This window comes from Lithobates pipiens, unplaced genomic scaffold, assembly GCF_037356315.1.
Source record: "Lithobates pipiens isolate NorthernLeopardFrog02 unplaced genomic scaffold, aLitPip1_a1.2 Scaffold_41, whole genome shotgun sequence".
NCBI classification, from domain to species: Eukaryota; Metazoa; Chordata; class Amphibia; order Anura; family Ranidae; genus Lithobates; species Lithobates pipiens.
The window spans coordinates 5342432-5364706 of NW_027507861.1; the positions used below are offsets into that span (position 1 = coordinate 5342432).

Consider the following 22275-nt stretch of genomic DNA (forward strand, 5'->3'; position numbering starts at 1 on the left):
GCCAAAATTAAATAAAATGGCACAGCCCACCCCCAAAATCCATACCAGACCCATAAACACTGTCCATTCGGAAAAGATTTGCTCTCCATCCTGGGATCTGGGGGGGGAAGAGAGCGCACGGAAGGGGAGCGGACCGGAGAAGCTCGAAGAAGGGGGTACTGGAGGAGCATGCGATTTGCATGTCAAATCAGCGGAAATTGCTGTCAATGGCACCGTCCTAATCGGTGTGAAGCCGCATCTTTCAAAAAGTAGTTTCTGTTCTATTTTTTGAGATTTTGGGCTGTGATTTACATTGACGTCTGTGCAGAAAACCACACAGATGTCTCTGAAATTGCGGCCAAAATGGTCAGTTTCTCCCCTAATTACTACAATTGCACAATTATCTTAATAATAATAAAGTGCTATATATACTCAAGTATAGGCTGACCTGAATATAAGCCGGGGGAAACCTAATTTTACCACAAAAAAATGAAAAACGTATTGACTCGAGTATATGCCTAGGGTGGGAAAATGCAGCAGCTACTGGGTAAACGATGCCCATTTTTAGTCTCACTGTGCCCATCTGCAGCCTCACTGTGCCCATTTGCAGCCTCACTGTATCCATATTACTAAAACAGCGGGTGTCTCCCGCTGTGCTATGCAGTCTGTTCGGCGGCCGTCCATTGTAACAAAGCCCCACCTCCACCTCATCCATGATAGATGGAACACTGATACAGTTTCCCAGCATGGTACCAGTTTTCCTGTATCACGGATGAGGAGGAGGAGCTTTGTTAAAATGGACAGCCACGAACAGACTGTATAACACAGTGGGAGACACTCGTTCTTTTAGAAATCAAAGGTACGGCTGCTGTACGGCTCACTCGGGTATAAGTCGAGGGGGGTTCAGTCTAAAAAATGGGCTGAAAAACTTGGTTTATACTCCAGTATATACAGTAAACCTCCTTGGCTCCCACACAAATTGAAAATGTATGTATTAACACCACTAAAATGGAAAAAAAATGACTTTAACAATTTCGTGGCTTCAAGCCTCTTTAAGCACGCAAACTATTCACTTTAAAGTGCTTGTAAACTCTTTACAGACCACTTTTTACTACAGGTATGTCTATAATAAGTCTTACCTGAAGCTACCCCAGATATCTTCTAAACCTGCACAATTCAGGAGATATCCCCTGTATCTTCACAACGTCATTGGCACATGCGCACTGAAGAAACGGCTCATCCATGCGCTGCTTCAGCTGGCACATCTGTTACCATGAGTGGGAGTGACGTCATCGCGGCTCTGACCAATCACAATGCTGGAGCCCGCGATACCCAGAAACAACTCCGGGAGACATGTCACTGGCAGACCAGTTTGCCGGGACCGCTGTGGGGACTTCGATCTAAGGTCTAGGGTTAGGGTATTCAGAATGAGTTGGTTTGCAATGCATACCAGCTCATTATGGCTTTGCCTTGCAGATTTTTGTTGTGGATTTATAACCACTTTATCCACCTCAATCCTAGGCACTTACACCCACTTCCTGCCCAGGGCATTTTCAGTTTTCAGCGCTGTCACTCTTCAGTGCCATTCAGCATCCATTCAGCAGAGGAAGCCATTGGGTATGAAGGATTTGAGAGACTTTGATGCAGGCTGCACTGAATTCTGGGAAATGTAGTCTGGGAAGAGGGCCTTGCATAAGAATAGAAGGAGTAATGGACTTCAGCTCACAGATATACACTCCTAACAGGAGGAGAAAGGAGCAGTTTTTCTTCAGGGCTTAGAGAGAGAACTTCCTCTTGCTATAAGGGGAGCAGAGTATGAACGTTGCTGTTCCTGAGTGCACACTAGGGTTGCTACCTTCTCTTCATGCCAAACCCGAACACTTTAGCGACGCACTGCAATTTTATTTATAGTATACACTATAGGATTGCAAAAGACCTTAAACACCTTTGGGTGTCCCAGGGAGAGTATAAATGTGGTGCGCTAAACATGCCAAGGCAAACTGTGGGGGTGGCCAAATTGAGTTAACAGATGACAACAGATTTGTGTGCGACTATCTCAGTCACTTGGGGAGCCACAGTTCAATCTGAATAATGTGTCTGGGTTTCACGTCGACTAAGACCCAGACACAAATGTCAAAACTTGGACTGTTTGGCTGAATCCAAGAGATAGGTGGCAACCCAACATGGTGCTCCAACTTCCTTGGGTCGCTCTAAAATCCATAGGCTACTCAGTTTATTGGGGCACTCTATACATCATGGGTAGGGATGAGCCGAACACCCCCCCCCCCCCCGGTTCGGTTCACACCAGAAATTTCGAACGGACCAAAAATTTGTGCGAACTTTAGAACCCCATTGAAGTCTATGGGACTCGAACATTTGAAATAAAAAGTGCTAATTTTAATAGCTAATATGCAAGATATTGTCCTAAAAAGGGTTTGGGGACCCGGCTCCTGCCCCAGGGGACATGGGTCAATGCCAATTTTTTTTTTTTGGTAGCACTGATTTTAATGATGATTAAAGTGAAAAAAGTGAAAGATTATTATAAATATTGTGCCTGGGGGATGTCTACAGTATGCCTGTGAAGTGGCACGTGTCTCCTGCGTTTAGAACAGTCCCTGCACAAAATGACATTTAACGGGAAAAAAGTAATTTAAAACTGCTTATCTGGTTTCAGCAATATGGATGAAAATCATTGAGAAAAATGGCATGGGTAGCCCCCCTGCCCATTACCAGTCCCTTTGGGTCTTGTACAGATATTAAGGGGAAGCCCGTACCCATATTAAAAAAGGAAAGGCGTGGGGCCCCCAGGCCCTATATACTCAGAACAGCAGTATACAGGTAGTGCAAAGAAGACAGGGACTGTGTAGGATTGTTGTGTTAAGTAGAATCTGTTTGCAATTTTGAACTGGTAAATTTTTAAAGTGTATCTCCAGTCTAAAAATCTACTTTTAAGATTTTTGGAAAACATAGGGAAGGGTTATCACCCCTGTATTTTTTTTTGCCATCCGTCTTTTTTCATCTCACTTCCTGTTGTCTCCTTCCATTTACAAGTAGGAGACGTTTGTAAGTTCAATGTTTGAAAGTAGTAGCCTGCCCTATATGCTCTGCAGAAATGACGGAACAAGGTGTTGGTTTTGCCACAACATTGTAAGCCCTCAAAGTGACTCTTGGTGGGCACTGGAGCGCCCTGCTGTGAACAATTATATCAAGAATTGTAATTACATGCCATTGTTGAACAGTGGTAGAAAAATTGGGCCTTTGGTGGTTGTGGTGGTTCTGGTGCCACAACACTATAAGTCCTCACAGTTACTCTTGGTGGGCACAGGAAAGAGCCTTGCAGTAAAATATTATATCAAGAATTGTAATTACATGCCCCTGGCTGAAAAATTGGGCCTTAGGCACTGCTTGCTGGTGCCACGACACTGCAACCTCTCCCAGATACTCTAATTGGAGTGCAGGAATGAGCCCTGCTGCTAAGCATTGCATCAAAAATTGTAATTACATGCCCCTGTTAAATAGGGGCTGAAAAATTGGGCCTTAGGTACTGGTGCTGGTGCCACGACACTGCAACTTCTCCCATATACTCTAGTTGGAGTGCAAGAATGAGCCCTACTGCATAGCATTGCATCAAAAATTGTATTACTTGTCCCTGTTAAACAGGGTCTTAAAAATAGGGCCTTAGGCACTGCTTGCTGGTGCCACGATACTGCAATCTCTCCCATATACTCTAGTTGGAGTAAAGGAATGAGCCCTCATGCTAAGCATTGCATCAACGATTGTAATTACACGCCCCTGTTAAACAGTGGCTGAAAAATTGGGCCTTAGGCACTGGTGGTGGTGCCACGACACTGCAACTTCTCCCATATACTCTAGTTGGAGTACAAGAATGAGCCCTGCTTCAAATTAATGCATGCAAAATTGTATTACATGCCCCTGTTAAACAGTGGCTGAAAAATTGGGCCTTAGGCACTGGTGCCACGACACTGCAACCTCTCCCAGATACTCTAGCTGGAGTGCAGTACTGATCCATTCTGCAAAGAATTGCATCAAAAATTGCAATTACACACCCCTGTTAAACAGAGGCTGAAAAATTGGGCCATGACACTGCAACCTCTCCCATATACTCTAGTTGGAGTGCAGGAATGAGCCCTGCTGCAAAGCATTGCATGAACATTGTATTACATGCCCCTGTTAAACAGTGGCTGAAAAATTGGGCCTTAGGCACTGGTGCCACGACACTGCAACTTCTCCCATATACTCTAGTTGGAGTGCAGGAATGACCCCTGCTGCAAAGCATTGCATAAAAAAATGGTATTATATGCCTCTATTAAACAGGGGCTGAAAAATTGGGCCTTAGGCACTGGTGCCACGACACTGCAACTTCTCCCATATACTCTAGTTGGAGTGCAGGAATGAGCCATACTGCAAAGCATTGCATAAAAAAATTGTAATTACACGCCCCTGTTAAACAGAGGCTGAAAAATTGGGCCTAAGGCACTGATGCTGGTGCCATGGCATTGCAATTTCTCCCATATACTCTAGTTGGAGTGCAGTAATGATCCCTGCTGCAAAGCATTGCATAAAAAGTTGTAATTACATGCCCCTGTTAAACAGTGGCTGAAAAATTGGGCCTTAGATACTGGTGTTGGTGTCATGACACTGCAACCTCTCCCATATACTCTAGTTGGAGTGCAGGAATGATCCCTGTTGCAAAGCATTTCATTAAAAAAATTGTAACTATGTGCCCCTGTTAAACAGGGGCTGAAAATTGGGCATTAGGCACTGGTGCTGGTGCCACAACACTGCAACCTCTCCCAGATACTCTAATTGGAGTGCAGTACTGATCCCTCCTGCAAAGAATTGCATCAAAAATTATAATTACACTCCCCTGTTAAACAGGGGCTGAAAAATGTGGCCTTAGGCACCGGTGCTGGAGCCATGACACTGCAAATTCTCCCATAAATGCTAGTTGGAGTGCAGTAATGATCCCTGCTGCAAAGCATTGCATCAAAAATTGTAATTACATGCCTCTGTTAAACAGGGGCTGAAAATTGGGCCTTAGGCACTGGTGCTGGTGCCATGACACTCTAAACTCTAGTTGAAGTGCAGGAATGAGCCCTGCTGCATAGCATTGCATGAAAAATTGTATCACACGCCCTTATTAAACAGTGTCTGAAAAATTGGGCCTTAGGCACTAGTTGCAGGAAATAATCCAAAATATAACACATTAAAAAAAGTACCATAAGCCACCCCAACCCTCTATCCTTCCTAAAAAAACACGTCCCAATTAACCACTTCGGCCAAGGACCATTTTGCTGGCCAAAAACCAGGGCACTTTTTGCGATTCGGCACTGCGTTACTTTAACTGGCAATTGTGCGGTCATGCGACGTGGCTCCCATACAAAATCGATGTCCTTTTTTTCCCACAAATGGAGATTTCTTTTGGTGATATTTGATCACCTCTGCGGTTTTTATTTATTTGAGCTATAAACAAAAAAAGAGCGAAATTTAAAAAAAAACACATTATTTCTTGCCTTTTGCTATAATAATTATCCCCCAAAAATAGTCCTCAGTTTAGGCCAATATGTATTCTTCTACATATTTTTGGTAAAAAAAAAATGCAATAAGCGTTTATTGAGTGGTTTGCACAAAAGTTATAGCGTCTACAAAATAGGGGAAAGTTTTATGGCATTTTTATTAATATATTATTTATTGGTAATTGAGATTTTTATCATGACATTATGGCGGAAACGTTGGACAACTTTGGTGCAATTTTGGGACCATTCACATTTATACAGCGATCAGTGAGATTAAAATTGCATTGATTACTGTGTAAATGTGACTGGCAGCGAAGTGGTTAACACCAGGTGGCGCTGTAGGGTTTTAGTGTATCCTGGGGAGTGTTTCTAACTGTATGGGGGGATGGGCGATGTGTGACACATCACTGATCATAGCTCCCTATCACAGGGAGATATGATCAGTGTCCTGTCACTAGGCAGAACGGGGAGATGCTTGTTTACATTAGTATCTCCCGTTAATCCTCTCCGTGAGACGATTGCAGGTATCCCCCGCAGACATTGAGTCCGCGGGACCCGCTACCCGACTCAAAGAGCTCCTGGCCGGCAAGTGCCACCGCTGACGTGCACGCAATAGCATAATGGCAAATTTAAAGGGATGTACAGGTACGCCCATTTGTCTTTCCATGCCATTCTGCCAACATACATTGTCATTCGCCAATCGGGAACCAGTTAAACAGTCACTAGTTCCACAAGACACGTTGTGGCCGTTTACCACATAGACCATCCAATCCAGGACCTGTGTTGTAATACCCGATTTAGGCTCGGTCAATAATCAGTTGGTTTTAAATGCAGATTTCCTCGTCCTTCGCCAACTGAACAATTTTTAGCACTGTTATTTGCTTACCCAGATAAATGTAGTTAAAATGGATAAAACTGGTTTCAATTTACAAACAGCACTTTAGCAAGCTGACAATTAGCGTTCTGATCCCTTTCCAATGCCTTCTGCAGCCTTCAATCCCACACAGCAGTCAGAGAAAACAGCAGATGTAGGCAGATTTTAGGGGCAATCTCTCGGCAATCAGCAGCAATGATCACCGATTCCTACCTCCTTTACGGTGGTGACCAATTCCTATCTCCTTCACGATGGTGGCCAATTCCTACCTCCTTCACGGTGGTGACTGATCCCTACCTCCTTCACGGTGGTGACTGATCCCTACCTCCTTCACGGTGGTGAATGGTGGTGACCGATTTTCCTACCTCCTTCATGGAGGTGACCAATTTTCCTACCTCCTTCACGGTGGTGACCGATTCTTACCTCCTTCACGGTGGTGGCCGATTCCTACCTGCTTCACGCTGGTGAATGGTGGGGACCAATTTTCCTACCTCCTTCATGGAGGTGACCAATTTTCCTACCTCCTTCACGGTGGTAACCGATACCTACCTCCTTCACGGTGGTAACCGATACCTACCTCCTTCACAGTGGTTATCGATTCCTACCTCCTTCACGGTGGCGACCGAATACTCCCTACTTCACGGTGGTCACTGCTCCTATAAATCTCCCACTCAGTGCAATCACTGTTTCCTTATGCTGTGAAGATGGTTCATGACATATTTCCACAGTCCACCTGGTTCTGCCACGCTCCCTGTTTCTCCTTCTCCGAACTCTCCAGACAATCCAGGTTGCGAGCTCCAGGCACACTACACGCCGTTTGCCGCTTGATGATATTAGGAGAACGGCTGACCACAGGCGTCGGCACTGCACTATATCAAAGGAGTCGGCTTTACACAGCTCCAGCACACTGCCGGTCTCACTCTCATAGGCTTTGGGCTTGTCTCACTCACAACTTCGGCTCCTCAGCACTCTGAGTCTCATGGCTCTCACAGCCTCTCACACACTCATTGGAGTAGCCGCATCAGCCTCTGTGTCTGCGTGCCATACCTCCCCTCCCCCACACCGGCAGTATGAAAATGTATGTTATACCGCGCATGCAGAAGATGGAGCGTGCAATGTCATGTGCCTCGTCTCACACATGCGTCGTACAACATTCCTTTCATCTCCTGCAAGATCTCTCGGGAGACCCTTTTTCCCCAAGAAATGAGTGTCATGGCGTCCAGCACATGTAGAAGATGAAGTGTATGAGGTGATCCCCCGGTGTGTGCAATATGAGAGTCCTGAGAGATGTGAGAGCTCAGCTCCGGATCTCTCTGAAGACACCAGTGTGATCAGGGGAGGAAGGAAGAGGACACAAGAAAGGGAAAGCTCCTCATACACTAGGAGATTATTGAAGGAGAATTTGGAGAAATCTTCTCACTACATTCCATGGATTGATGAATGGCTCTCAGAAGGAGTTCAACATTTCATTTCCTTTTATCATCTCATTTTGGAATGAATGGAATTTATTGAAGGAAAACCACATTCACTGCTAGAAATTCATTCCTTGGATAAAAATTCCCCATCATGCTCCTCCCAATCCCCTCCCTTCTGCTCTCTGCACTCAATAATCAATGCTAATTTCCCTCCCCTAACCACAAGAACATCCAACAAACCTTCTTCACATAACGAATCTGTAATGAGATTCTATTGTGTCATCCCAGAGAATGGAGGGTGGGGTCCTCTTTTGTGAACCCCCTCCTCCCCCACACTGTGTTTATAGTCAGTGTGGCCCCAGGGCATCTGTGAGGGAGGGGCCCCCTGTGAGGAAGCTGGCTCACAAAGTGATTGGAGTCTTCCCACATCCGTAGTGCAGATAAAGAACGTGCCTCATACAGTACCTCTCAGCCAAGACAAGAAGCCCCCATCTTCCATCAGGGACACGGAGGAGAACTTTCCCCTGATTGTGGGCACTTGTGAGCAGAAGGAAGAGAAGCCGAGAGTTGGGAGAGATTTCCCCCTTCATGTCCAGTCATCGTGCTGGAAAAAGTCAGAAGCCACTTGGTCAGAGAAGACTCATCAGAAAAGACAAGAGGGACCATCCGAGAGGACCCAAACCATAAAAGACTCATCAGAGGAGCTTCACATCAACCTCCGGAACAGGACACCATCAGCCAGGTATTCATCTCCCACTGACCACCCATCCCACCCCACTGCCTTCCTATTCAGCTCCTTGTTTCCTCACTTCCTCCCAGTTTACCCCACATCTTTACCATCCTTCCCCTGTCCCTCACATTCTCCTGTCCACCCTGTGTGTCTCGTATTGCCCCCTCACTGCCCCCTTTTTTTACACTTCTGGTCCCCCACTGTTGCTGTAAAACTCCTTTAGCAACAGTTCCTCCTGTCTCTCTATTTATAACCTCTGTCTCCCCCTTGTTCTTGCCCCATTTTTTCTACTAATCACTAATGCCCAACACCCCTCCCATGTATTTAATCAACTGATAACAGCAGGCATCCCCCTTCCCCCACACTAACCACTGAAAATGGTCACTTTTTCCTCAACATCTCCATCTACTCCCCCCAACTGCCCCCCCCCGACCCCACACTGCCCCCTGTCCTGTGTCTGGTGTGGGGATGTACGTGGATAGTGGAAAGAGGGAGTAACACAAGGACTCTAGCTTGTAGGGGAGTCTGAGGAACCCCAGAAGTGTGTGATGATTACTAGACTTATCCCCAACCCCCATAGTGCACCAGATTGTATGTAAGATTTGTATCTGCCTGTGTGTGGTCAGCCAACTAGCTATGGGTGGAGTCTCCCTCTAGTGTTAGTCAGAGGTATTCCAGAGTGTGACAAGTATATCACAATAATCTGCCTCTCCTTCTCTCCTCCACTATACAAGGCGATTCAGTTTGCGATTCAGTTCGCATTGTGCGCTATACAAGTATTTCATTCATTCATTCATTCAAGGTCCTCTCCTAGTTTTTTTGTTTTTTAGTTCCATCCTTGTCATGTGTGGGGCACTGGTGGGACAATAGAGTGTGTGCTGTTATACAGCTGTTACCCCTGTCTTGGCTAGCAACTGACAATCTGCCAGAATTCTGGGTGATTTCTGTGGATATACAACAGAAGGTGATACCCCTTGTGTTTTCTGACCCCCCACATCCCTGTACCCCGATACCATAGTCTGTAACAAATGAATGCTTGAATAACTTTTAAAGCACTAAAAATGTGAACTGAATCACCTCAAGGCACTGGATTCTCCCTGTGTTGTCAAGCATCTGATAAAAAGTGGGTGTTGAGTTTTTTTCCTGAAAGCCAGATGGTTTTCTTCCATGCGGATGTGAGTCGGTAGGGCGTTCCATAGCTGTGGTTCTTGGACTGCGAATCTCCGTTCTCCCTTTGATTTGTAACAGGATTTGGGAATGTGGAGAAGGTTTTGGTTAGATGAACGAAGGCTGCGATTGGGTGTTTAGTGTTTTATTTTCTCACATATGTATTAAGGAGCGTCTCCATGTGTGCATTTGTGGGTGAGGCAGAGGGTCTTAAATGTGATCCGATTTTTTACAGTTAGCCAATGTAGGCTCCTCAGGGAAGGGGAGATGGATTCTCAGGTTTTTTTTTTTCCTGTTAGCAGTCTTGCCGCCGTGTTTTGGATGAGTTGTAAGCACACAAGTTGATATCGGGGTAGCCCTATATAGAGGGAGTTTGCTTAGTCAAGTCGTGAACTTTTTGTCCTCTTTAGGAATGAAGGAAATGAGTCTATGTAGCAGGCGGAGGAGATGGTGGGATCCGCTGACTACTGATCCTATTTGTGCATCCATTGACATTTCTGAGTCAAAAATGACTCTGAGACTCTTGGCCTTGATCCTTGGAGAGATGGTCTGTCCAAAGATGGTAGGTGGTGCCCAAGGGGTCTTGGTTCGGGAATTTTGGATAAGAAGCTCTGGTGTCGATTTGTTGAGTTTGAGGGAACTTGTGGTCATCCAGTCATCTATCAAATTGAGGCATTTTTCTAGTTGCTGATGATGGTCTTTTTGTCCGGTGATATGAAAGTATAGATGCGTGTCGTCAGCCTATGAGTGGAAGCAGAGGTCTGATATTCTGATGATTTTCAGGAGTGGGCGGATGTATATGTTGAAGAGCACTGGTGACAATGGAGATCCTTGAGGGACTCCGCAAGAGATTGCCTGGGTTTCAGAGGTGAATGCTCCTAGTGTAACTGTCTGAGAACTATTTCCTAAGAAAGATGCGACCCATTGTAGAATCTGTGACTCCTGCTACTTCTGTGAGGCAGATGAGTAGAGTATTGTGGTCCACTATGTCGAACGCTGCACTGAGGTCCAACAGTACCAGGAGACATGATTCTCCATCATCTGCTGCTTTGAGGGAGTCATCCCATATCTTGAGGAGAGCTGTTTCTGTTCCATGGCCTGGGTGGAAGCCTGATTACAGCGGGTCCAGGAGTTTGTGTGTGTCCAGGTGGCGTTGTAGCTGTTGTACTACCACTTTCTCCATAATCTTGGAGATGGTGTTAAGGCTTGTTATCAGTCTGCAGTGGTTAGGGTCTTAAGGGTCAAGGTTGGGTTTCTTTAGCAGGGGTTTGACAGTGCCTTGTTTGAGGGCGCCCCAAACCATCCCTTCTTTAAATGATTGATTTATGAGGTGAGTTATGGTGAGTTATTGTGGGAGCCAAGATGTCGGAACATTCTTTCAGGAGTTTTGTGGGGAGGATGTCAATTGGTGATGTGCTGTCTCTGAGGTTTTTATGATGTTTATAGTTGTGTCCATGGTGATTGGGGTCAGAGAAAACGTCGGTGTTTGTGGGATGTTCATGTTAATATCTAATATCTAATAGAGTCAGTGTCTCCATGAAAGGCACTGAGTTCTGTAAAATTGGTTTGGTGAGCACCAGGTGAGATTTAAAAATCACTGCTAGGCCTCCTCCTTTTTTTTCCTTTCCTATGCTCAGTTAGGATCCTGTCGTTTTCAGGCACCAATTCCATTAGGATGATGTTGCAGTCGGGTGTTAGCCAGCTTTCCGTGATGAAGAGGCAATCTATTTGTATTTGTATATGTATAATATGTTTTGGGTGATGAAATCGTGCACTTCCAGTCTGTTTGACTGCCGACCTGGTATTGATCATGGTGCATGCTAATTGTTGTGGTTGAGTTGGTATCTTCCTGTGTTTTATGGTTGATTTTGGGTCGATCTTTAGTAGTTGTTCTTTCCCTAGGATTTTTTGAATGGAGGCTGGTAATCAGTGCTAGTCCAGAGAAGAAGAGAGGCAATGAGAGGGGGCTAGGAGAAGAGGGTGCTGCTTACCTTACCAGTGATGTAGCTACGTCTGGGTGGGGCAAAAAGGACGACGGGGTGGGCCTCAGTGTGGTAGTCCTGGCTTGATGTGACACCCGGTTCCTCTGCGGTGTGGTCTGATTGCTAAGGCAACGGTGTTCTGAGCTGGGAAGGGCACGCCAGCCTGCTGAATGGAGGTGTTGGTGAGCTGGGAGGTGGTCTGGCGTGGGCTGGAGCTCAGCCGCAGCCACAGTCTTCCTCGTCTAGCTAGCTAGAGCAGAGGCGACCATCAGTGGCTGTGGATGAGCTAGGGTCAGAATGGACCAGGTCCCGGTAGAACCTGCTGGTGGGGTCCAGGGGGTATGCTCCGGGTGTCGGTGGAGTCCTGTGGCTGTGCCTGGGTAGACTAAGATGGCCGCCAGGCTAGGACAGAGCCACGGCTGTCCTGGTTTCGGGTTCCCTGAGCGGATGGAGGGTGCAGTCCGGTAGGAGTGGGTGCCTCGGCCTGCCAAGGGGGGGTGGGGGAGGGAGAGAAGCCACGGACCGGCAACTGGCCGGAGCTAGGCCCCAGCCGCGGCGTGTCCTGTGAGCCTCCCCACCAGGCTGGCAGCATCGGAGAGCTAGACTGGGCCGGCGCTACAGAGCGGATCTTCTGACAACACGTCCTCAGTGCTAGCAATATGTCTCATGTAACAACAGAGAGAGGATATTTCTCCTCCCACTGACCACTATGGCTGAACATTGTTTTCATCCTGCTGACCACAGACCCAAATCATTTGTCCCCCCTGACCAGCAGTATAAGGGGCACTATGACTATAATATTGTGCTGACCCCTCTACTGTATATATTGTGTTGTACATTACAATAGTGCCGACCCCTCTACTCTATATATTGTGTTGTACATTACAATAGTGCTGACCCCTCTACTCTATATGTTGTGTTGTACATTACAATAGTGCTGACCCCTCTACTCTATATATTGTGTTGTACATGACATAGACCAGCTACAGTAGTTGGTAATGACAGCGGTGACCCCAGAGGTGACACAATTCTTCTAATTTCTGGGGTCATTCATGGCAGAGGATATTGGGGGATGGGATGTTCTTCAAGCTCCTCCTACATAACAAGCTATAGTGGTTTATCGATTTTCAGCCATCTTGGACCTCCCAGAGGAAACATGGCAGGGAACAGCAGGGGGCACCAGCGGGGGGGAGGGGCGGCACATTCCCTGTATTATGATTGGCCGGTTCTCCACTTACCCTGATCACTTCTACATGACAGCCAATCACTGGCTGAGAATAATACAAAGATCCTTTATCTATTAACCTCTTGATTACCAGAAGGATGAAGAATGTACATTGGTAGACAAGTGGTCAGTGAAGGAGGCGGAGCTCTGCTGACTTCCATCATCCAACCACGTCTAAGTAACATTCCATGTGTTTATTTCTTTGCACGTGATTGGATATTCATTACAAAGTGACATTTCACCACATTCACTAATCTCTGGGGGGACATTTCTTTGAACAGCCTATTTCCCTTTAGTAAATCCCCCCTCTGTCTGTATACTGGACTGTCCGGATTGCAGGTCTGGGGCCACTAATGATCCAGCACAGCTGATATACATGACATTCCTAATACCCCTCCCCTCCTCTCCACCAGACTTACTACAGACCGGCAGACTAGATCCTCCCTTTGCACCCTGACACAGGATGGGGGATGGGGGGACATGTTCTCATGTAAGGTGACTGGATGAGATTTGGGGGTCACACTTGTCTTTGCTGGTATATGGAAGATCTCTTGGTGGTAATGGAGGTGAACCCGGCAATGAAGCAGATCTACAATACACCTCCAATTACTGTTCCCTCCATGGTCCCGAGGTCAGATCTCCAGATCACTCTTCTCTGCCCCCCACTCCCCTGACAGAGCGCCCCCTTCTGGGACATTTTACATTTTATCTTGTAACTTTGTGATCATTAGACCTCACCAGGCAGTTGTTGGTGACAATTTGTCCAAGAGTGGTCTTTATTGTCCCAGACCCTCACTGCGTCATTTCACCCCTCCCCCTCACAATCTATAAACACTGTGTACCCCAAACACTGCACCCCCTCACATTGCTGACTTAAAGGATAAGTTCCCCTTCCCACCTAAATCCCAGCCCCCCACGTACCAATATACTTCTTTCTATTTATCTTACACCCCCCTTACCTCAGTGTCCAGCTGGCTGTATAATCACTTCTCCATTACTTCCTGGACACACCTTGGTATGTGACACACCCTGCATCATCTACCCTCCCCCTTCCACCCACCTCATCAGGTGCACATTTTTTCCTATGCAATCACTGATCACCGTTCTCACTAAATACGCAGCTATAGATCTTTCATTTGGCAGAGTGTGCAGGAGCTGAGCGATCAGACAACAGCCGATGTGGCTAGAGCTGTAATATTGAAATCAGGAGAAGTATGTCCTGGGTTCTGTAATGATCAGCATACACTATACAATCGGATGATGGTACATCTAAAGCACATTGTACAATCAGATTGCATAGTGTATGGCCAGCTTCATTGAAGTACATAGGAGGGAGTGGATGGAGTCACTCAGCTGTCAAGCTGCATTCACATCTCTGTGTAGCGGGAACTCACATTACCACATGTTAATGGCCCTAAAGGGGAAATTACACTTGTATGCATCCTCTAGACAAGTGAATTTCATTTCGTTCCAAATCGAAATTCGGACAAATTTTCATTATTCGGACATTTGGATGCATCCGAATTACCAAATTACAATGCTAACGAATTCAACCGAATTCGGACGAAATTCGAATCAAATTTGAAAACAATTCAAATCGAATTTCAAAAACAAATTTGAATAAAAATCGAAAAAATATAAATCGATTTTTAAAAAAGAATACAGTAAAATAGAATATAAAATAATAACACGATAGAATAAAAATAAAAGAATAGTAAAGAACAGAATAGAATTTAATAGAAAGTAATAAAATATTATAGAAGAAAACGACCTTCTTCTAAAATTATAATTTCAAATAGTATAAATTTGAATTCGAGAATAGATTTGAAAATGACTCAAAACAATGGAAAATAAAATAATATATATTATATTTTATTATAGTCTATTCTTAGTCTATTCTTTTCTATTATTTTATATTCTAATATTTTCTATTCAAATTTGATCCAAATTTTTATGCTACATAGTTTTATATATATATATAACCATCTTCCGAAATTCAAATTTCCTATAGAATTAATTAGAATAGAAAAGATTTAAATAGAAAAGAATAGACTAGAAAAACAATTGAACAGAATAGTATAAAATATTAGATTTTTATTTATTTTTATTCTATAACTGAGTCCAAGCCTTATTCTTCAATGGGAAACCCTAACCCTAAGCCAAACCCCAACCCCAAGTTGTGTATTGTCCACTTGCCACATCACCAGCCACAAGTTGTGTATTGTCCACTTGCCACGACACCTGCCACAAGTTCCTTGACACCTGCCAAAAGTACCACATGAACTGCAATGAGTGCCACATGACCGGCAACAAGTTCCAAGTAACCTGTCATGTGACCAAGTTGTAGATTGTCCACCTTCCACATCACCTGCCACAAGTTGTATACTGTCCATTTGCCACATCACCTGCCAGAAGTTGTGTATTGTCCACTTGCCACGTCACCTGCCACAAGTTGTATATTGTCCACTTGCCACATCACCTGCCAGAAGTTGTGTATTGTCCACTTGCCACATCACCTGCCACAAGTTGTATATTGTCCACTTGCCATGTCACCTGCCAGAAGTTGTGTATTTTCCACTTGCCACATCACCTGCCAGAAGTTGTGTATTTTCCACTTGCCACGTCACCTGTCACAAGTTGTTTATTGTACACTTGCCACGTCACCTGTCACAAGTTGTGTATTGTCCACTTGTCACATCAACTGCCACAAGTTGTGTATTGTCCACTTGCCACGACACCGGCCACGAGTGCCACATGACTGGCCACGAGTGCCACGTGACTGGCCACGAGTGCCACTTGACCGGCCACGAGTGCCACTTGACCGGCCACGAGTGCCACGTGACCAACTTGTGGATTGTCCACTTGGCACATCACATGCCACAAGTTATGGGGTTCCTAGCACCAAGTGACCCTGAGATACGTACCTCAGGGCCACTTACAGCTATAAAGTGGCCCTGAGATATGTGGCCCCAAATTCGGTTCGCAAAATGTCATTCTCTGCTGCAGAAAAGTGCTTGACATTTTGCGACCCGAATTTGGGGCCACGTATCTCGGGGCCACTTATAGCTAGGAACCCTAAATTTGGTATGCAAACACAGTAGAACTAGCACTACAGCATCTCCAAATTTGGGGTTTCTAACCAAGTGATCCTGAGGTACGGGGGCCCAAAGTCGGGTCACAAAATGTCAAGCACTTTTCTGCAGCAGAGAATGACAATTTGCGACCCTAATTTGGGGCCACATATTTTGGGGTCACTTGGTGCTAGAAACCCCAAATTTGGTAGTGCTAGTTCTACTGTGTTTGCATACCAAATTTGGGGTTTCTAGCTACAATATACGTGGCCCCAAAGTCGGGTCGCAAAATGTCATTGTCTTCTGCAGAAAAGTACTTGGCATATCTCAGGGTCACTTGGTGCTAGGAACCCCACAGGTGGCAGGTGACATGGCAAGTGGACAATCCACAACTTGGTCACATGGCACTCGTGGCAGGTCACGTGGGACTCGTAGCTGGTCACATGGCACTCGTGGCAGGTGTTGAGGCAAGTGGACAATACACAACTTGTGGCAGGTGACGTGGCAAGTGGACAATGACATACAGCATATGTACTTGCCTTGCAATCGACATCCGTGACTTCTTCAATCAGGCATGCTGACAACTTCATTGATGTGATAAATATAATGAAATAAGATGTGGGTGTTTTTTGCACTGTACACTGCAAGTATGAGAAGTTGATGTGACAGATGTATATAAGTAAGTAACCATCTTCCAAAATTTCTAATTCAAATAGAAAAGATTAGAAAAAAATATAATTGAATAGAATAAAATAGAAAGAATCTACAACCATCTTCTGAAATTCGAATTTCAAATAGAACAAATTTGAATTTCGAATAGTATGAATTCAAATTTTAAATTGATTAATTTTAAATTTGGATAGAAAAGATTATAATAAAATAGAAAATAGACTAGAAAAAAGATAGAACAGAACAGAATATATTATATTTTATTCTGTTCTGTTCTATTGTTTTTCTAGTCTATTCTTTTATATTCTATTAAAATGTTTTCTATTAAAATCAAAATCATTATATACTAAATTCGAATTTTGAAAGATGGTTATATATAAATATATATTTCTTACGAACATTCAAATTTCGTATAGAATGAATTTGAATTTGAATATGAAATTCAAATGTCGAAAAAAAAAAAAAATTATATATATATATAACCATCTTCCGAAAATTCGAATTTAGTATATAATGATTTTCGATTTTAATAGAAAAGATTTTAATAGAATATAAAAAAATACACTAGAAAAAGAATAGAAAAGAATATAATATATTTTGTTCTGTTCTATCTTTTTTCTAGTCTATTTTCTATTTTATTATAATCTTTTCTGTCCAAATTTAAAATTAATTAATTTTAAAATTTGAATTCATACTATTCGAAATTCAAAATTTATTCTATTCAAATTCGAATTTCAGAAGATGGTTGTATATTCTTTCTATTTTATTCTATTCCATTATATATTTTTTTCTATTCTGTTCTAATCTTTTCTATTTGAATTAGAAATTTTGGAAGATGGTTAGTTACTTATATACATCTGTCACATCAACTTCTCATACTTGCAGTGTACAGTGCAAAAAACACACACATCTTATTTCATTTATATTTATCACATCAATGAAGTTGTCAGCATGCCTGATTGAAGAAGTCACGGATGTCGGATTGTCCACTTGCCACGTCACCTGCCACAAGTTGTGGATTGTCCACTTGCCACGTCACCTGCCACCAAGTGACCCCAGATATGGGCAATATGCCAAATACTTTTCTGCAGCAGAGAATGACGTTTTGCAACCCGAATTTGGGGCCACGTATCTCGGAGCCACATATAGCTAGAAACCCCAATTTTGTATGCAAACACAGTAGAACTAGCACTATAACATCTCTAATTTGGGGTTTCTAGCACCAAGTGACCTCGAGGTACATGGCCCTAAATATGGGTCACAAAATATTTTAGAATCCGGTTGAAATAATTTTGAATCCGGTAGAAATATTTTCGAATTTGGTTGAAATATTTTCGAATGTGACCGATTTTTCGAATTCAGTAGAAAACTAAACAAAATCCGAAAATGAATTTAATGAATTTAACGAATATAACTAAATGAAATTAATTAATTAACGAATTAAAACAAAAAAAAATGAAATTATTTTTTTCCTTTTGCACATGTCTAGCATCCTCCCCCTCCACTGACACATTTGGCACTTTTTTTGAGGGGGTGGGTACCTGATTTTGGCAGGTACCCGCTCACTTCCAGATCAGATCACCGCAGTCTGAGCTGAAAGTTCATCCCCCTCCCCCCCCGCAGTCTTCTGGTACACATCACAAGTCCCAGAAGACTGCAGGACCATTCACAAGGCACAGAGCAGCTCCCGCATGCGCAGTAGAAAACTGACTGTGAAGGCCGAAAGGCATCACTTCCTGTTACCTTACTTGAGATGCCGGTGCCTTCACCCAAAGACCATTGACAAATTGGTTCAGGTGAGGACATCACTGGATCCCTGGAAAGGTAAGTCTCCTTATATTACCAGCTATAGCTGCTGACTCTTAACCACTTAAAGCGGTTGTATCCCCGCTGACATTTTTTTTTACACACCTGTAAGGGAAAAGGCATAATGAGCTAGTATGCACTGCATACTAGCTCATTATGAAATACTTACCTTAGAACGAGGCCTGACATCTCACCCGATGCACGCTGAGGGAGCTGACATGTTCCCTCGGCGTGCCTTCCAGGTATCAGGACTCCAGCGCTGTGAGTGTTTGGAGCCATGATGTAGTCACCCCCATGCACGTGTGGGGGAGATTTCCTCCCGGCAGGGTCTGGCGTCTGCCGGGCTTCCAGCCGAGAATCCCCTGTGCGCATGCGCCACTGCAGTCAGCGGCTCATTATGAAGGGAATATCTCCTAAACCATACGGGTTTAGGAGATTTTTTTTACATACAGGTAAACCTTATTATAGGCTTACCTGTAGGTAAAGGTTCAAATTTAGACTATACAACCACTTTAAGCCCCGGACCATTTTGCTGGCCAAAGACCAGACCACTTTTTGCGATTTGGCACTGCGTCGATTAAACTGACAATTGTGAGGTCCTGCAACATGGATCCCGAACAAAATTGACGTCCTTTTTGTCCCACTTTCTTTTGGTGGTATTTGATCACCTCTGCGGTTTTTATTTTTTGCACTATAAACAAAAAACGGCAACAATTTTTTTTTTAAAAAGCATTATATTTTACATTTTGCTATAATAAATATCCCCAAAAAATATTTTAAAAAAAACTTTTTTTCATCGGTTTAGGCCGATATGTATTCTTTTACATATTTTTGGTAAAAAAATTGAAATAAACGATCATTTATTGGTTTGCGCAAAAGTTAGAGCGTCTACAAAATAGCGGATAGTTTTATGGCATTTTTATTATTTTATTTTTTATTAGTAATGGCGGCGATGTGATTTTTATAGTGGCTGCAACATTATGGCGGGCACATCGGACAATTTGACACATTTTTGGAACCATTGGCAATAATACAGCAATCAGTGCGATTTAAAATGGCATTGATTACTGTAAAAATGTCACTGGTGGTGAAGGGGTTAACACTAGGGGGCAGTGAAGGGGTTAATGTGTTCCTAGTACATGTTCTAACTGAAGGGGAATGGGACTGTGTAGGGAAACTAACAGATCACTGTTTATACTCTGTATGAACAGACGATCTCTCAGTTCACTACTCAGAGAACCGGTAACTGTGTATTTACACACACACAGTTCCGGGTTCTCCATGTGCCCCGAGCGAACGTGGGAGCCCGGAGGTGATTGAGACCGCACTGGCATCAGCTCGGGGAACGAGCGGAAGCGTATGCGCACCCCCGGTGGCACGCGAGCACCCCCTAGTGCCCATTTATGGCGCCAACGTACCATAATGGCGATTCGCGCAGCCAAGCCTTGCTGCTGAAGTAGAACTGAGGCATCTGGTTGGTATGCGGTTAATTTTGTTGGGAAACTGGAGCTCTTCTATAAAGATCCTCAATCTATTTCCTTCAAGATTGATCACCACATGCAGAAGGTTTCATTTTGTTGGTTTGAAACGTTGGGAGTTTTCCCATAACACTTTTCAGTTGACCGTATTTTTTTTTTCATTTTTACTTGTTCTGGGTAGAAATATATTTAACCCTTAGCACTATCAGGGGTCACATGTCTGCACTTTTTCAATATTCTCTATCTACTAATTCACTCATTTGTACTTTCATTCAATGTACCTCACATGTTCCTCAGATATTCACTGATTCAGATCGATCCAAAACATTTAAAATGAAAAGATTTATTAATTGCTCTACAAGCAAAGTGATTTACATGTTGGAATGTCCATGTAGAAAAATCTCCCAGAAAAATATGGCTCCTTTTGGCCGTCATATTACAATAGGCTGAGTGGGAAGCAGTTAATATAAAATGTTAAAAAATAAAGTAATTTTATTAAAACCCATTTTTTTTACAGAATTCTTTTTTTTTTCTGTACAGGTGGACTGAGGAACCAAGTTTTTGTCATGCTGGTCTTTATCAATAATACAAAGTCACATTGGAAATGATCCATTTGGGTGTTATAAGTGACTGTGAATCCTCCAGTGAACTGCAATAAAAACTTTCAAAGGATTCCAGACATATCCATGTTCTAAAAGTCATACATATTTTGGAACTTCTTCAACACTGATCCAGCCTCAGAGGACAACAGGAGAGAAGTCATTTCAGTGTTCTGGAAGTGACAATGGCTTTATAGTAAAGTCCATCCCATGTATACATAAGAGGAGTCATTTCAGAAGATATTTCTTGTTTGGAACGCAACAAAGGTTTTACAATGGAGGCAAAACGTATCACACACCAGAAGATTCACAATAAAGAGAAACCATTTCAGTGTTCCGAATGTGATAAAACTTTTACAGCAAACTCAAAACTTATTGCACACCAGAGAGTTCACACTGGAGAGAAGCCATATCAGTGTTCTGAATGTGGCAAAGCTTTTACACAAAAATCAAATCTTATCGCACACCAGAGAGTTCACACTGGAGAGAAGCCATATCAGTGTTCTGAATGTGGAAAAGATTTAATAACCAAGAAAGACCTTATCACACACCAAAGAGTTCACACTGGAGAGAAGCCATATCAGTGTTCTGAATGTGACAACGTTTTTACACAAAATTCAGATATGATCAAACACCAGAGAGTTCACACTGGAGAGAAGCCATATCAGTGTTTTGAATGTGGCAAAGCTTTTACACAGAAATCAAATCTTAACAGACACCAGAGAGTTCACACTGGAGAGAAGCCATTTTAATGCTCTGAATGTGACAAATGTTTACAGTTAATACCGGGATAATCTGCAACCATAGGATTCACAAGCTTCAGCAGAGAAGCTTGTAGAGAGGGAACTCTGTAAGAAGGGGGGTATTAAAGGAGTTGCGGGTGTTCCATTAGCTTCATAGCCCCAATGTTATCCCATAAGGTAGGGATGAAGTGAAAAGATAAAATGCTACTTTATAAAAACAAAATCTGCAAACTGGAATGTAATGATCGGATGCACTGACTTTTTTTTCCTCATAATTCATATATTTATCTTTTTTATGGAGCTTTAACAGAACATGTAATGCATTTTCATCATTCACTAACTGGGCAATGTTACCAAGTGTTTTCTTCATTGCCAGATCCTGAGCTAATACATGATTGACACTGTCGCAGTACCAGGGACTAGGATGGGGTCAAGTGGCATCTTGCAAAGCCTCTGAAGCCTCATTAAGAGAGTCCATTCCAGGTTCTTCTGACTGTTGATACACCATAAGTCAGGTGTCACGGCTCCAGCTAAGCACACCTTCTCCAAACCTCCCCTCCCATGATAAATGCCTCCTTTCCATATTTTATCTCCTCTCACGGGTGACATTTTTGCAGGCAGGTCTGTGACTGGGACACCAGCCAGGGAGAAGTCTCTGTTTGGTGAGAAAGAAATCCCCTAAGCTGCCGCAGGCCTTCCCACACTGGGTTGCTGCTGTTTATGGGATGTATTTAACAGTATCACTTCAGTTCAGCTGGCTAATTGTATTCCATCTGGTTCTGATGAAAGTCTCGGGGATCTCATCAGGTGTAGAATGGATGTTCTTGTTATCTGCATTCTCTGTTTAGCTATTACTCCTCTCCATAGACTATTCACACAGCACACCTACAAGAGATCGGGGGCTGAGTGTGAGGTCATATTCCTACCACTTCTGGGGACTGAAATTCCTCCAGCTGGGGTTCACTTTAACCTTTTCACTGCCAGAGCTCTTTTTGCGTTT

The 22275-nt window shown here is 43.6% G+C and overlaps 1 pseudogene; it reads left to right on the forward strand.

Moving 5' to 3' along the window:
• The window catches only part of LOC143956787 (uncharacterized), an 802170-nt pseudogene that overhangs the window by 549350 nt on the left and 230545 nt on the right, over positions 1-22275 (forward strand).